This window comes from Dendropsophus ebraccatus, unplaced genomic scaffold (genome assembly GCF_027789765.1).
Source record: "Dendropsophus ebraccatus isolate aDenEbr1 unplaced genomic scaffold, aDenEbr1.pat pat_scaffold_1435_ctg1, whole genome shotgun sequence".
NCBI classification, from domain to species: domain Eukaryota; kingdom Metazoa; phylum Chordata; class Amphibia; order Anura; family Hylidae; genus Dendropsophus; species Dendropsophus ebraccatus.
Genome location: NW_027208856.1, coordinates 1 through 14,524, shown reverse-complemented (window position 1 = coordinate 14,524; position 14,524 = coordinate 1). Strand labels below are relative to the sequence as shown.

At 54.7% G+C, this 14,524-nt stretch overlaps 1 non-coding gene and 3 pseudogenes across 1 annotated transcript; all 4 read left to right on the top strand.

Moving 5' to 3' along the window:
• The first annotated feature begins 947 nt into the window (after positions 1-947).
• Positions 948-1,089, top strand: LOC138775257 (U2 spliceosomal RNA; annotated as a pseudogene).
• A 5,516-nt stretch (positions 1,090-6,605) lies between these two features.
• Positions 6,606-6,781, top strand: LOC138775251 (U2 spliceosomal RNA; annotated as a pseudogene).
• Positions 6,782-7,741: 960 nt separating this feature from the next.
• Positions 7,742-7,932, top strand: LOC138775249 (U2 spliceosomal RNA). The gene has a single exon (XR_011360526.1). It is a non-coding gene; the product is annotated as a U2 spliceosomal RNA (small nuclear RNA).
• A 966-nt stretch (positions 7,933-8,898) lies between these two features.
• Positions 8,899-8,989, top strand: LOC138775256 (U2 spliceosomal RNA; annotated as a pseudogene).
• The last annotated feature ends 5,535 nt before the right edge of the window (positions 8,990-14,524 follow it).

Here is a 14,524-nt window from a genome sequence, read left to right as displayed (position 1 = left end):
GCAAAAAACAGAGCAAAAGAATGAAGAAGGAAACAAGCCGGCTGCACCTGAAACTACTGTGTTGCAAGAAACATCCCTCCGAGTGTGTTGTGCGCAGGTGGACCGACCCCGAAAAATTAGCCGAGTGTGGCTACGAAAAGTTTGTTTGTCCGAAGACTTGCTGGCCTCTGTTGCCATGGCAACCAACTGGCAGAGTTGTTTACAACTTGGCTGCCGGGCCAGTGCTGGTGATGTCATCGCGGGACGTGATGTCATCAAGGCTTTGCTGCTATACACAGCTGCCAGCACAACAAGCAGCTCAGTTGCAGCCGGTCAAGCGACCGAGCAGGTAGGTGGAAAGGTAGGTGCAGTTTATTAAACCGTTTCCTTTGGATTTGATTTCCTGGTGGCCGATGTATCCTGCTGATGCTGCCTGCCTACGGCTCCAGCTGGGAGAATTCACCCTCCATGTTCTTTGATAGATAGATTAGATACATTAGATAGAATAGATAGGATAGATTAGATAGATAGATAGATAGATAGATAGATAGATAGATAGATAGATAGATAGGTAGGTAGGTAGGTAGGTAGGTAGGTACTAATAATAAGCTAGCCAGCTAGGCAGCCAGCCACAGAGACAGCCAGCCAGCTACAGAGACAGCCAGCCAAAGAGCTAGCTGCATGTCATGTATGCCAGACAGAGACGGAGACAGAGACAGAGACGTGTATGTCTGCCATCCATCAGGTGGAAGCAGACGCAGTGTGATTGGGGGGTGGAGCTATTCAGATTTGAGAGCAGAAAGGAAGACAGAGGCAGTGCTAGGCAATAGGAGATGCAGTGTGAAAGCACGTCCGGTCCGCCATCCTGAGAGGGTGGAGCGCATAATAGGGTATGTATGTCTGGCTTCGCCTTAACAAGAAGGACGTGGTGTCCGAGAAGGGGAGTTTTCGGGAAAACCGTTGTGGCCATCGCTTCTCGGCCTTTTGGCTAAGATCAAGTGTAGTATCTTGTCTTACTGAACTGCTTGACTTGACGGCTCAGGTCCTGGGGTACCCCCTGCACTCGGCCTTTGGGCATCGGCGATTTAATTCGTCTTAAGCTCACTGCAGCTATTGGGTGTAGGGCTATTCCCAGGAACGAGACGTGAACCTTCCTCTCGGCCTGCTGCTCGATTGTCCTGTGCCCGACGGTTTGACCCGGAGAACCACTTCGATCCCGCCTGCCGACGAACGATCGACGAAGACGCCCCGGAACCCCGAGAAGGACGACGCTGAACCCCGAAGAAGCCGGCGACGAGGATTTTGCATCTCTCCGCCCCCTTCGACGAGGATCTGCATAGCTCCGCCCACCAGGAAAGAGCTCGACCGGGAGAAGGCGATGGCCTCTTCAGCACCAGCACCGGAGATGAAGAAGACCCAGCAGAAGGAAGCGAGGAAGAGCCAGGAGGCCCGGGTCGTGGATGCCTCTTCCTCTGCCGCCCCAGCTCAGCGACGACCAGGCAAGGCTGCGGATCCAGGCATCCCTACACTGCGGCCCTGGATGCGCACTACGGTGGCCATGCGACTGACGAAGGTGGATGGTAGAGAGCCGGACATGTCTGGAGTGATGTGTTCGCTAAGAAGATGGTCCTGGACCAGGGTTTCTCCAAGGCTGAAACCCTCAGCATTTCTTCTTCACGGGGATCTTCTATGTGACATTTGCCTCCTTCAACACCTGCAGGAGGTACTGGGAGGCCGTTGGTAAAGGCAGCGAGGCCGAATCCCCTTTCTCTCGCTTTGTAAGCAACTGCTTAATCCAAAGGGAGGAGAGGCGGGTGACAGTTTCAATCCTTAACACCCGTACATCCCAGGCAAGGACATCGCCACATTCCTTGCAAGGTACTGCACAGTGGTCAAGGAACCCTCCAAGATCCTGAGCAGCCTTGGATTCTGGACTGGCAAGTGGTCGGTGGTCCGTGAGGCTCAACAGGGATGAGTCACGGACGACGGTTTTCCAGCACCTGCCTCAGGCTTTCTCTTTGGGTGACGCTCCAGGCTTCAATCTATTACCCGGATATGCCGCAGATCTGCAGGAGATGCAGCAAGAAGGGTCATCAGGCGAAGGACTGCAGCGAAGATTCCTGTAGAGTCTGCCGAGTGCCGGGGCATGGGACCAAGGACTGTCCGAAGGCAAAACCTGCAACCTCTGCGGCCATGCGGGACCACAGCTACAGGGCCTGCCCCCAGAGGGAAAAGAGAACGTGGGCATCCGTGGTTGCCAAAGCCTCCGACCGGCCAGCAGCCGGCCGTAGCCCAAGCAGCGCAGAAGCCCAAGGAGAAGGAGAAGAAGAAGAAGGAGGGTAAGAGGACGACGGCCCCCTAAACCCCTCCCCCCACCCCCCCGCCCTCCCTACCCCTCTCCCCCTCCCCTCCTTCCCCCCCTCCCCCCTCTCCCTCCCCGCCACACCCCCACTGAGGAATCCCTCCCCTATCCCATTGCCTCAGTGGGTCCCCTGTCCCCGCGCCCCTACCCCCCACCCTCCCACCCCACTCCCCCAACCCAGCAGCACTAACCTTTCCTCCCGCTGCTGTGGTTCTCTCCTTGGAGGATTTTCCCCCTCTTGTCCCCACAGTGGTTCCCGACAGGAAGAGGAAAGTGAGGGACAGCCCATCGGCTGAGACCTCCAAGAAAAAGATCATCGAGGTCTGCGAAGATGACCTCCCGGAGGAAAGCGACATGGATCAGGTGGTGGAGAATCTGGTCGACGAACCGGAGGCTTTCGACTTCGAGGACGTCCCAGAGAATGCACACCTGAAAGAGGCGCTGGAGGAGTGCATACGGGAATGGGTCGGGCCGGCGGGCCCCGAAAGAAGAGGATCCGCTCCGACGGAGTGGTATCGTATGAGTCTGTGACTAACCCTTTTCTTTTCCTCCCCATGGCTAATCTTTCCATCTTTAGCTTAAATGTGCGGAGTATGAGAGATAGGTCTAGATTCCAGACAGTTCTTTCGTTTTTAAATGCTCAGTTGTGCGATGTGTATATGTTGCAGGAATGTGCTCTGTCCTCTTCTAGGTCCTACAACCATCTGGCCAGGCAAGTGGTCCCACGGGTCCCTCCTACTGGTCCGGCGGGGGCGACTGTAAGTCCGCAGGGGTCGCCATCCTGATCAGGGGAGGCAACTTTACACTTGATTCTGTTCAGGAGCTTGTCTGTGGCAGATTGCTAATTGCAGACGGCTCTTGGGCGGGGGGAGCCCGTAAGGCTCATCAATGTGTATGCCTCTCCTGAGAAGGTGTGCGCGTCTGGAACTATTCCAGGCCCTGCGGGCCCAGCTCGCAACCTCAGGGCTGTAGTGTTGGGTGGGGACTTCAACTGCCCCAATTGAAGCGGACGGACGCAGTTCTGGGACATCTGTCAAGTTGGATGTCACATCCAAACTGCTCATCGAGATGGTGACTGAAGCATCCTTGCAGGACGTTGTTGGGTCCATCGGGAACGGCTCTGTTAATTATACATGGAGCCGCCCCGATGGCTCGCTCCGTTCTCGGATTGACTTTGTGTTTGCCTCTCGAGCAGTCAGGCAGACTAGGCACTCTATGGTTCCCTGCTTCTTCTCTGACCACAGGGCCATTCTGTTTCAAGGGGTTCTGGGCCATGGTTTCCCATCTGGCCCAGGCTCTTGGAAGCTGAATTGTGCTCTACTGGCTCAGGAGGAGGTTCTGGAGGAGCTTAGAGAGGCCTACATCGTATGGCGCAACGATAAATGTATGTTTGAGCGTGTTAGTGATTGGTGGGAATTTGTTAAGGTTCAATTTCGCAAGTTTCTTTCAGGCCAAGAGTCGTCAACAGGCGTGCGGAAGAAAGAGGGACTTCAGGAGGCTGCAGCGCGAGCTGCGGTCACTGCAAGACCTTCTCCGGTGCGGCTGGGACGTGAAGGAGGAGCTGGAGGAGACCAAAAAGAGCTTGCAAAGGCACTTTGAGGAGGAATCCAAGCGAATCGTCTTCCGTTCCAAGGTGGAGAACCTGGAGAAGGGTGAGGAAATGTAACTCGTTCTTTTTCAGGAAAACTCCACGCCGGCCACACGCCCCTGACTGAGCTGCGGGATGAGACCGGAAGTTTGCGGAAGGGCAAAGAGGACGTGATGGGGGTTGTCACTAGCTTCTACCGCAGCCTCTACGCCCCGAAGACCACCGACTCCGAAGTGGCCGACGAGTTCCTGTAAGGTATCACTAACGTTGTTGATCCCGCAGGTGTGTCGGCCATGGACGCCCCCTTGACGGTGGGGGAGCTGCTCTCTGCCGCTAAATCCTTTAGGCCTGGCAGGACCCCGGGCAGTGATGGTCTCCCAGCGGAGCTCTATGTAGCGCTGGGGGGATCTCATTTGCCCGGACCTGTTGGAGCTGTACGAGGAGATGGTGGTGGAGGGCAGAATGCCTCCGTCGTTGAGGGAGGGTACGATCACGATCCTGTATAAGCGGAAGGGGGAGAGATGTGACTTGAAAAATTGGCGTCCCATCTCTCTCTTGAACGTGGACTACAAGATCCTCGCCAAGGTGCTGGCCAACGCGGGCTGAAGAAGGTCATCGGTCAGGTCCGTCCATCTGGACCAGACCTGTGCATTCCCCGGCCGCAGGATCGCAGACAGCCTCGCCCTAGTGAGGGACACGGTCCATTACATCCAAAGCCGCCGTGCACACGCGGCCCTGGTCAGCCTTGATCAGGAGAAGGCTTTCGAACCGGGTCTCTCACGAGTTCATGGGCAGGGCACTGCGTAGGTTAGGACTTGGTGATATGTTTTGTCGTTTTGTTAACGTGATGTATTTTATATTTTCAGCAGGGTACTGGTGAACGGCTGGAAAGACTGACCCCTTTCCGGTTCTTTCTGGGGTCAGACAAGGCTGCCCTCTCTCACCTCTCCTTTTTGTTTGTGTTATAGAATCCTTCGGCGGAGGCTATACGGCAGAACGGAGAGATCAGAGGGATCACCGTACCCGGGACCCGATCGACACGAGGTCAAGTGGCTCGCTGTACATGGACGACGTGACCGTCTTCTGCGCTGACCAGCGTTCGGTGACCGCACTCGTCCAGACCTGCGAGAAAGTTCGGAAAGGGCTTCAGGGGCAAAGGTCAACTGCGGGAAGTCGGAGCTATGCTCTTCGGGGAGTGGCACCTGGCTTCTCCGCCCCCTTCCCGTTACCATCAAACCGGACTTCATCAAGATTCCTTGGAGTCTGGTTCGGAAAGGAAGGCGCGGCCCTCAAGTCCTGGGAAGAGCGATTGGCTAAGGTCAATACGAAATCGGGCTGTGGAGCCTCAGACACCTCACCATTGAGGGCAAAGCATTGGTCCTGAGGAACGAATTCTGCCTGTGCTCCAGTACACCGCACAGGCCTGGCCCCCCCATGTCACCGTCTGCAGGGCCATCACCAGGGACCGTGTTTGTTTCATCTGGGGCCCAAAATGGACAGAGTGAAGCGCTCCGTGATGTACAAGGAACCCCGCAAGGGCGGAAAAGGTGTGTCCGGATATCCCTACCTTGCTGCAGGCAGCTTTGTATGTGACTGTGTGCGGAGGGACTCTGCAACAGAAAAATGGCTCTGCGGGCAGGTCCATGTCTCCCTGTTTCCTCCTCCCCCTCTGGAGGGGTCTGAGCTGGGACAAGTGGGACAGCTCCATCCCTTACAACTGGCACACTCCCTGGTTCTACGGGGGGGGCGTCGTCAGTTTTGTGAGGGAACACCAACTGGAGGGACTCAAGCCCGACCTTGTGGAAGCCAAAAACTGTCCACAAGCTCATCAGAGCACAGGACTCTATGGAGCTCGTTCAGGGCTCACTGCGGCCACCAGAGACTGTATGGACTAATGTGGCTTCGGCGAAGTGTGACCACGGGCACAAGGACTTGCATCTTGATGGCCATTCAGGGGGGGACTGCCTTTGAGGTCATTCATGTATGCCCGCAACCTGTGCAAAACGCGGTACTGCCCCCGGTGCCCCTTCGTGGAGGAAAACATCTTTGCACCTCTTTGGCAGTGTCACGTTTGCTCAGGGCCTGTTGGACGCCCTGGAACTTGAACTCAGTGACTGTGTGCCCAGGAACAGGCTAACGCACTGCGCGGTGCTGTACGGCCTGTTCCCTGGAATCTCGGCGATGAGGCAACCGCGGGAGGCCTGGCGCCTTATGAACTGTTTTAAGGACGCTATAATGGCTTGCCAGGACCGCCTCATTCTGAAGAAGGAGAGGATGTCCTTTTCTGGACTGCCGCAGGCTGGTTCACAGCCTGCTCAGAGACTATTCCATCATGGACAGATCGGAACAGGAAGAAGAGGATTGATACCCCTCTCCTTCCCCCCTCTCCGCTTGTGTTGTGTTGTCTTTTCAATAAAGCTTCGGGCCTGTGATTTCCCTTGCCTACCCCCCGCTTTCCCACCCCCTTACCCCATCACTTGTCTGTATTGCTTTATTGTTTTGTTGTTTTAGGATTGTTAGGTATGCGGGAATGCTAGTGTAGCGGGTGGTATGATGTATAGCGTAGGGAGCCTGTGCTGTATGTTGTACCATGGTGCTGAGTATGTAGTGTCTTATTTATTGAACTGTGCTGCGTCACAGTTTATGTATGCCTGACGACGACTGATTGTAATAAAGATATTTTCAATCAAAAAAAAAAATCTGTTCTTATCAGTTTAATATCTGATACGTCCCCTATCTGGGGACCATATATTAAATGGATTTTTAGAACAGGGAGATGGAAAAAGAGCTTGCTCTGTCCTCTCCAGGCATTGACCTGGTATTGCAGTGCCTCCAGGTTCAGTGCACCCCCTAATGAGTTTGCAAAAAACAGAGCAAAAGAATGAAGAAGGAAACAAGCCGGCTGCACCTGAAACTACTGTTTTGCAAGAAACATCCCTCGAGTGTGTTGTGCGCAGGTGGACCGACCCCGAAAAATTAGCCCGAGTGTGGCTACGAAAAGTTTGTTTGTCCAAGACTTGCTGGCCTCTGTTGCCATGGCAACCAACTGGCAGAGTTGTTTACAACTTGGCTGCCGGGCCAGTGCTGGTGATGTCATCGCGGGACGTGATGTCATCAAGGCTTTGCTGCTATACACAGCTGCCAGCACAACAAGCAGCTCAGTTGCAGCCGGTCAAGCGACCGAGCAGGTAGGTGGAAAGGTAGGTGCAGTTTATTAAACCGTTTCCTTTGGATTTGATTTCCTGGTGGCCGGCCGATGTATCCTGCTGATGCTGCCTGCCTACGGCTCCAGCTGGGAGAATTCACCCTCCATGTTCTTTGATAGATAGATTAGATACATTAGATAGAATAGATAGGATAGATAGGATAGATTAGATAGATAGATAGATAGATATAGATAGATAGATAGATAGATAGGTAGGTAGGTAGGTAGGTAGGTAGGTACTAATAATAAGCTAGCCAGCTAGGCAGCCAGCCACAGAGACAGCCAGCCAGCTACAGAGACAGCCAGCCAAAGAGCTAGCTGCATGTCATGTATGCCAGACAGAGACGGAGACAGAGACAGAGACGTGTATGTCTGCCATCCATCAGGTGGAAGCAGACGCAGTGTGATTGGGGGGTGGAGCTATTCAGATTTGAGAGCAGAAAGGAAGACAGAGGCAGTGCTAGGCAATAGGAGATGCAGTGTGAAAGCACGTCCGGTCCGCCATCTGAGAGGGTGGAGCGCATAATAGGGTATGTATGTCTGGCTTCGCCTTAACAAGAAGGACGTGGTGTCCGAGAAGGGGAGTTTTCGGGAAACCGTTGTGGCCATCGCTTCTCGGCCTTTTGGCTAAGATCAAGTGTAGTATCTGTTCTTATCAGTTTAATATCTGATACGTCCCCTATCTGGGGACCATATATTAAATGGATTTTTAGAACAGGGAGATGGAAAAAGAGCTTGCTCTGTCCTCTCCAGGCATTGACCTGGTATTGCAGTGCCTCCAGGTTCAGTGCACCCCCTAATGAGTTTGCAAAAAACAGAGCAAAAGAATGAAGAAGGAAACAAGCCGGCTGCACCTGAAACTACTGTTTTGCAAGAAACATCCCTCGAGTGTGTTGTGCGCAGGTGGACCGACCCCGAAAAATTAGCCCGAGTGTGGCTACGAAAAGTTTGTTTGTCCAAGACTTGCTGGCCTCTGTTGCCATGGCAACCAACTGGCAGAGTTGTTTACAACTTGGCTGCCGGGCCAGTGCTGGTGATGTCATCGCGGGACGTGATGTCATCAAGGCTTTGCTGCTATACACAGCTGCCAGCACAACAAGCAGCTCAGTTGCAGCCGGTCAAGCGACCGAGCAGGTAGGTGGAAAGGTAGGTGCAGTTTATTAAACCGTTTCCTTTGGATTTGATTTCCTGGTGGCCGGCCGATGTATCCTGCTGATGCTGCCTGCCTACGGCTCCAGCTGGGAGAATTCACCCTCCATGTTCTTTGATAGATAGATTAGATACATTAGATAGAATAGATAGGATAGATAGGATAGATTAGATAGATAGATAGATAGATAGATAGATAGATAGATAGATAGATAGATAGGTAGGTAGGTAGGTAGGTAGGTAGGTACTAATAATAAGCTAGCCAGCTAGGCAGCCAGCCACAGAGACAGCCAGCCAGCTACAGAGACAGCCAGCCAAAGAGCTAGCTGCATGTCATGTATGCCAGACAGAGACGGAGACAGAGACAGAGACGTGTATGTCTGCCATCCATCAGGTGGAAGCAGACGCAGTGTGATTGGGGGGTGGAGCTATTCAGATTTGAGAGCAGAAAGGAAGACAGAGGCAGTGCTAGGCAATAGGAGATGCAGTGTGAAAGCACGTCCGGTCCGCCATCTGAGAGGGTGGAGCGCATAATAGGGTATGTATGTCTGGCTTCGCCTTAACAAGAAGGACGTGGTGTCCGAGAAGGGGAGTTTTCGGGAAACCGTTGTGGCCATCGCTTCTCGGCCTTTTGGCTAAGATCAAGTGTAGTATCTGTTCTTACTGAACTGCCTTGACTTGACGGCTCAGGTCTGGGTAACCCCCTGCACTCGCCTTTGGGCATCGGCGATTGTAATTCGTCTTAAGCTCACTGCAGCTATTGGGGTGTAGGGCTATTCCCCAGGAACGAGAGTGAACCTTTCCTCTCGGCCTGCTGCTCGATTGTCCTGTGCCGACGGTTTTGACCGGAGAACCCCTTCGATCCCGCCTGCCGACGAACGACGACGAAGACGCCCCGGAACCCCGCGGAAGGACGACGCTGAACCCGAAGAAGCCGGCGACGAGGATTTGCATCTCTCGCCCCCTTCGACGAGGATCTGCCATAGCTCCGCCCCACCAGAAAGAGCTCGACCGGAGAGAAGCGATGGCCTTCAGCAGCGGAGATGAAGAAGACCCAAGCAGAAGGAAGCGAGGAAGAGCCAGGAGGGCCCGGGTCGTGGAGGCCTTTCCTCTGCCGCCCCAGCTCAGCCGACGACAGCAAGCTGCGGATCCAGGCGCCCTACACTGCGGCCCTGGATGCGCACTACGGTGGCACAGAATGCGACTGAAGAAGGTGGATGGTAGAGAGCCGGACATGTCTGAGGATGTGTTCGCTAAGAAGATGGTCCTGGACCAGGGTTTCTCCAAGGCTGAAACCCTCAGCATTTCTTCTTCACCTGGATCTTCTATGTGACATTTGCTCCGTTCAAACACCTGCAGGAGTACTGGGGCCGGTAAAGGGGCAGCGAGGCCCGAATCCCCTTTCTCTCGCTTTGTAAGCAACTGCTTATCCAAAGGGAGGAGAGGCGGGTGACGGTTTTCACATCCTTAAACCCGTACATCCCGGCAAGGACATCGCCACATTCCTTGCAAGGTTACTGCACAGTGGTCAAGGAACCCTCCAAGATCCCTGAGCAGCCTGGATTCTGGACTGGCAAGTGGTCGGTGGTCGTATAGGCTCAACAGGATGAGTCATCGGACGACGTTTCCAGCACCTGCCTCAGGCTTTCTCTTTGGGTGACGCTCAGGCTTCATCTATTACCCGGATATGCCGCAGAATCTGCAGGAGATGCAGCAAGAAGGGTCATCAGGCGAAGGACTGCAGCGAAGATTCTGTAGAGTCTGCGAGTGCCGGGGCATGGGACCAAGGACTGTCCGAAGGCCAAAAACCTGCAACCTCTGCGGCCATGCGGACCACAGCTACAGGGCCTGCCCCCAGAGGGAAAAGAGAACGTGGGCATCCGTGGTGCCAAAGCTCCGACCGGCCAGCACCGGCCGTAGCCCAAGCAGCACAGAAGCCCAAGGAGAAGGAGAAGAAGAAGAAGGAGGGTAAGAGGACGACGGCCCTAAAACCCTCCCCCCACCCCCGCCCCCCTACCCCTTCCCCTCCCCCTCCTTCCCCCCCTCCCCCCTCTCCCTCCCCGCCCACCCCCACTGAGGAATCCCTGCCACTATCCCATTGCCCTCAGTGGGTCCCCTGTCCCCCGCCCCTACCCCCCACCCCTCCACCCCACTCCCCCAACCCAGCAGCACTAAACCTTCTCCCGCTGCTGTGGTTCTCTCCTTGGAGGATTTTCCCCCTCTTGTCCCCACAGTGGTTCCCGACAGGAAGAGGAAAGAGTGAGGGACAGCCAATCGTTGAGACCTCCAAGAAAAAGATCATCGAGGTCTGCGAAGATGACCTCCCGTAGGAAAGCGACATGGATCAGGTGGTGGAGAATCTGGTCGACGAACCGGAGGCTTTCGACTTCGAGGACGTCCCAGAGAATGCCACCTGAAAGAGGCGCTGGAGGGTGCATACGGGAATGGGTCGGGCCGGCGGGCCCCGAAGAGAGGATCCGCCCGGACCGGATTGGATCGTATGAGTCTGTGACTAACCCTTTTCTTTTTCTCCCCATGGCTAATCTTTCCATCTTTAGCTTAAATGTGCGGATATGAGAGATAGGTCTAGATTCCAGACAGTTCTTTCTCGTTTTTAAATGCTCAGTTTGCGATGTGTATATGTTGCGGAATGTGCTCTGTCCTCTTCTAGGTCCTACAACCATCTGGCCAGGCAGTGGTCCCACGGTCCATCCTACTGGTCCGGCGGGGGCGACTGTAAGTCCGCAGGGGTCGCCATCCTGATCAGGGGAGGCAACTTTACAACTTGATTCTGTTCAGGAGCTTGTCTGTGGCAGATTGCTAATTGCAGACGGCTCTGGGCGGGGGAGCCCGTAAGGCTCATCAATGTGTATGCCTCTCCTGAGACGGGTGCGCGTCTGGAACTATTCCAGGCCCTGCGGGCCAGCTCGCAACCTCCAGGGCTTATGTTTGGGGGGGACTTCAACTCCCCATTGACGCGGGACGGGACGCAGTTCTGGGACATCTGTCAAGTTGGATGTCACATCCAAACTGCTCAGCGAGATGGTGACTGAAGCATCCTTGCAGGACCGTTGTTGGGTCCATCGGGAACGGCTCTGTTAATTATACATGGAGGCCGCCCCGATGGCTCGCTCCGTTCTCGGATTGACTTTGTGTTTGCCTCTCGAGCAGTCATGGCAGACTAGGCACTCTATGGTTCCCTGCTTCTCTCTGACCACAGGGCCATTCTGTTTCAAGGGGTTCTGCCATGGTTTCCATCTGGCCCAGGCTCTTGGAAAGCTGAATTGTGCTCTACTGGCTCAGGAGGAGGTTGCTGGAGGAGCTTAGAGAGGCCTACATCGTATGGCGCAACGATAAATGTATGTTTGAGCGTGTAGTGATTGGTGGGAATTTGTTAAGGTTCATTTCGCAGTTTCTTTCAGGCCAAGAGTCGTCAACAGGCGTGCGGAAGAAAGAGGGACTTCAGGAGGCTGCAGCGCGAGCTTGCGGTCACTGCAAGACCTTTCTCGGTGCGGCTGGGACGTGAAGGAGGAGCTGGAGGAGACCAAAAAGAGCTTGCAAAGCACTTTGAGGAGGAATCCAAGCGAATCGTCTTCCGTTCCAAGGTGGAGAATCTGGAGAAGGTGAGAAATGTAACTCGTTCTTTTTCGGAAACTCCCCGCGCCGCACGCCCCTGACTGAGCTGCGGGATGAGACCGAAGTTTGCGGAAGGGCAAAGAGGACGTAATGGGGGTTGTCACTAGCTTCTACCGCAGCCTCTACGCCCGAAGACCACCGACTCCGAAGTGAGCCGACGAGTTCCTGTCAGGTATCACTAACGTTGTTATCCCGCAGTGCGTCGGCCATGGACGCCCCCTTGACGGTGGGGGAGCTGCTCTCTGCCGCTAAATCCTTTAGGCCTGGCAGGACCCCGGGCAGTGATGGTATCCCAGCGGAGCTCTATGTGGCGCTGGGTGATTCATTTGCCCGGACCTGTTGAGCTGTACGAGGAGGATGTGGTGGTGGAGGTCAGAATGCCTCCGTCGTTGAGGGAGGGTATGATCACGATCCTGTATAAGCGGAAGGTGGAGAGATGTGACTTGAAAAATTGGGGCGTCCCATCTCTCTCTTGAACGTGGACTACAAGATCCTCGCCAAGGTGCTGGCCAACCGCTGAAGAAAGGTCATCGGTCAGGTCGTCCATCTGGACCAGACCTGTGGCATTCCCGCCGCAGGATCGCAGACAGCCTCGCCCTAGTGAGGGACACGGTCCATTACATCCAAAGCGCCGTGCACACAGCGGCCCTGGTCAGCCTGATCAGGAGACGGCTTTTCGACCGGTGTTCTCTCACGAGTTCATGGCAGGGCATCTGCGTAGGTTGACTTGGTGATATGTTTTTCGTTTTGGTTAACGTGTGTAATTTGATATTTTCAGCAGGGTACTGGTGAACTGCTGGAGACTGTACCCCTTTCCGGTTCTTTCTGGGGTCAGAGACAAGGCTGCCCTCTCCAACCTCTCCTTTTTGTTTGTGTTATAGAATACTTCGCGGAGGGCTATAACATGCAGAACGGAGAGATCAGAGGGATCACCGTACCCGCCCGATCGCACGAAGGTCAAGTGCTCGCTGTACATGGACTACGTGACCGTCTTCTGCGCTGACCAGCGTTCGTGACCGCACTCGTCCAGACCTGCGAGAAGTTCGGAAAGGAAAGGCTTCAAGGGGCAAAGTCAACTGCGGGAGTCGGAGGCTAATGCTCTTCGGGAGTGGCACCTGGCCTTCCTCCGCCCCTCCCGTTTACCATCAAACCGGACTTTTCATCAAGATCCTTGGAGTCTGGTTCGGAAGGAAGGCGCGGCCCTCAAGTCCTGGGAGAGCGATTGGGGCTAAGGCAATACTAGATCGGGCTGGGGAGCCTCAGACACCTCACCATTGAGGGCAAAGCATTGGTCCTGTAGGAACAATTCTGCCTTTGCGTCCAGTACAACCGCACAGGCCTGGCCCCCCCATGTCACCGTCTGCAAGGGCCATGGACCAGGACCGTGGTTTAGTTTTCATCTGGGGCTCCAAAAGGGCAGAGTGAACGCATCCGTGATGTACAAAGGAACCCCGCAAGGCGTAAAAGGGTTCCGTATATCCCTACCTTGCTGCGGGCATCCTTCGTATGGTGATTGTGGTGCGAGGGACTCTGCAACAGAAAACTGGCTCTGCGGGCAGGTCCATGTCTCGCCTGTTCCCGCCTCCTCCCCCTCTTGGAGGGGTCTGAGCTGGGACAAGTGGGACAGCTCCCATCCCTTACAACTGCTACACAAAAAAAAAAAAAAAAAGCCTGGTTCTACGGGGCGTCGTAAGTTTTGTGAGGGAAAACGACCAACTGGAAGGGACTCAAGCCCGACTTGTGGAAGCCAAAAACTGTCCACAAGCTCATCAGAGCACAGGACTCTATGGAGCTCGTTTCCAGGGCTCACGTGCGGCCGACCGCAGAGACTGTATGGACAAATGGGGCTTCGGCGAAGCTGACCCAACGGGCACAAGGACTTGTCCTTGGATGGCCATTCAAGGGGGGGACTGCCCTTGAGGTCATTCATGCATGCCCGCACTGTGCAGAACGCGGTACTGCCCCCCGGTGCCCTTCGTGGAGGAACATCCTTTGCACCTCTTTTGGCAGTGGCCCGTTTGCTCAGGCCTGTTGGACGCCCTGGAAACCTTGAACTCAGTGACTGTGTGCCCAGGAACATCTTAACGCAACTGCGCGTGCTGTACGGCCTGGTTTCCCTGGGAATTTCGGGGGATGAGGCAACCGTGAGGCCTGGCGGCCTATGAACTGTTTTAAGGACGCTATATGGATTGCCAGGACCGCCTCATTCTGAAGAAGGAGAGGATGTCCTTTCTCTGGACTGCCGCAGGCTGGCCACGCCTGCTCAGAGACTATTCCATCATGGACAGATCGGACCAGGAAGAAGAGGATTGATACCCCTCTCCTTCCCCCCTCTCCCCTTGTGTTGTGTCGTCTTTCAATAAAGCTTCGGGCACCTGTGATTTCCCCCCCCGACCCCCTCTTTCCCACCCCCCCCTTACCCCTCACTTTTCTTATTGCTTTAGTGTTTGTTGTTTTAGGATTGTTAAGTGTATCGGGAATGCTAGTGGTAGCGGTGGGGATGATGTATAGCGTAGGGAGCCTGTTGCTGTATGTTGTACTGGTGCTGAGTATGTAGTGTCTTTATTTATTGAACTGTGCTGCGTCACGTTTATGTATGCCTGAC